General features: G+C 34.0%; 1 non-coding gene across 1 annotated transcript; it reads left to right on the top strand.

Moving 5' to 3' along the window:
• The first annotated feature begins 395 nt into the window (after window positions 1–395).
• Window positions 396–502, top strand: LOC114096385 (U6 spliceosomal RNA). Its single transcript, XR_003583423.2, has one exon. It is a non-coding gene; the product is annotated as a U6 spliceosomal RNA (small nuclear RNA).
• The last annotated feature ends 1,905 nt before the right edge of the window (window positions 503–2,407 follow it).

The raw sequence follows: 2,407 nt of genomic DNA on the forward strand, positions 1-2,407 counted from the left end.
TCACTGTGCCAGAGCAGCATATTTTTGGGTGGTATAGTTTTAATTCCTTCAGAACATATTAGCAATTTGCTAAATTCTTGTTGAAAAAGGATGAATTGAATAAACAAAATTAATTCAACTAAAATAAGTTGTCATTCAACTATTACAACATTGTAAGTACAAAAAATAGAAAAATATCATCTAATGAAGCCAGTGTGTATAAGCAAAGCTATCACTGTTAAAAGAAGAAGCAGAATTACATGGTATATTTTGACAGTGTTTTCACTTGTTATGTGAATTATTGTAAAAAGTTATTTTTTTTGTGTTCTATGCCACTAGTTTATATGTTTTAAGATGAAATCACATAAACTTCTTCCTATAAAAATAGTGTTTTTCATAGAAGAAAAGTGTTTTCTGTGCTCACTTCGGCAGCACATATACTAAAATTGGAACGATACAGAGAAGATTAGGATGGCCCCTGAGCAAGGATGACACGCAAATTCGTGAAGCGTTCCATATTTTTGATTCTGCAATCTGTATACAGGGTAAAAATGGGAGTTCATAACCCACTTGAATCAAAATGTGAAATATGATATATCAAGAACTATGTAATGTTTTGAACAACCAACAATAAAAATTATATAAAAAAAAGCAAAAAAAAAAAAAAGAAAGTTAAATGAAAAAAAAAAAGAAAAGTGTTTTCCAAGACAGATAATTATAATTTTGCACTAGACACACCATTTGACTCAAAGTTGGAGATTTATGTCAAGAGGTAAACACAGAGAATTGACTGTAACCTTCTGCTGTTTCTGTGGAGGGAGTTCCTCTTCACCACAGATCACCATAATAGTAAAGCATATGTTCAAATAGTGTTGAGTGGTATTTTGACTATCCTAGTTTTTTTTTCTTCCCTATCAAACTATTTCAAGTGTATCAATACAAGTAAATGATTATTTTTGAATTTTAAGTAATTAAGTTTGAGATAAATTCAGACTTACAAAACAGTTGCGGGATAGATAGAAGAACTGCTTTGTATCTCTCAACTAGATCCCTCATTTTAAGATTTCAAAGCATTTGCTTCTTCATCTACACTCCATTATCATTAGTCTGTTTTAGACCCTTTGGAGAGTATTATGATTTAGATTTTAAATGTTCCCTGAAGACCTGCATGCTAATGGCTGGGTTCCAAGCTGATGATACTATGGGGAAGTGGTGGAAAAATTAGGAGGTGAGGCTTAGTGGAAGAAAGTTGTTATCATTAGGGTTCATTATGCCACTGAAGGAGACTTGGGGACCCTGTCCTTTCCTCTCTCTCTCTCTTTGCTTCCTGGCCACTATGAGGTAAACAGCTTTGTTCCATGATGCGCTCCCTACTCTGATGTTCTGCCTCAACACAGACTCAGAAGTAATGGAGCCAGCCAGCCATAGACTGAAACCTTTGAAACCATGAACTAAAATAAAACTTACCTTTTTGTTGATTTATCTCAGGAATGTTGTCACAGCAATGGGAAACTGACAAACACAGAATAAATGTCAGAAATGATGTTTTGTTACTCTTAAATATGCCCTACATATACTAGTGTGTATTTCCTAAGACTAATTGTATTCTGACATGAAAACAGTTTATAGTCCTCTAAATATATATGTCAACATTGGAACAACTCAATCATCCAATCCAGAGACTCCATTTAAATCTCACCAAATGTCCCCATGATGTCTTATTTTCTTGTGGTCCAGGATCCTACCCAGAAAAATGTGTTTCATTTAGCTGTTTCTTCTGTTGAGAGTATCAATTTTAAACAATTCCTGACCTTTATCCGTCTTTCATGTGATTGACAGTCTTAGAGAGCGAAAACTTACATTCTGAAGGTTGATCTCCAACTCTGCTCTGTTTGATTTATTCTTATGACACATACTTTCAACAGAAATACCATCAAAATGATGCTGTGCTCATCTCAATGCATTATACAGGAAGCAGATGATGTTAACCCACCCTTCTGTTGGTACTGTCAACCTTGATCACCAGCTCATGTTGCTCTCTGCTATATGTCTCCATCTTTGAGTTACCATTTTCCTCTGTAAATTGATTAGTATTTTAGGTGTGTATGGGGGAGTTATTTTGACACTGTGCAGATAATCTGTACCTCAGCCAATCTCTGTCCACTGGCTTTGGTATCCATTGACAGCTTCTATCCTGACCAATCTCCTCTACAACAGCTTGCAGAATGGTGGTTCTTTATTTTCTATTTTTAAAATTTACTAGCTAACATTATTTTCTATTCCATTTATTTATTTCCTCCTTTATTTATTTGTATTATTAGGACTCATGGATTCCTATTATATTATGAGTAGCAATTAGTTACTGTCATTGTTTATTTTGATGCTGATTCCTAAATCTTTTTAATATCTTCCCATAATTATGTGCTTA

Source organism: Marmota flaviventris, chromosome 7, assembly GCF_047511675.1.
Source record: "Marmota flaviventris isolate mMarFla1 chromosome 7, mMarFla1.hap1, whole genome shotgun sequence".
In the NCBI taxonomy this organism is placed as follows: Eukaryota; Metazoa; Chordata; class Mammalia; order Rodentia; family Sciuridae; genus Marmota; species Marmota flaviventris.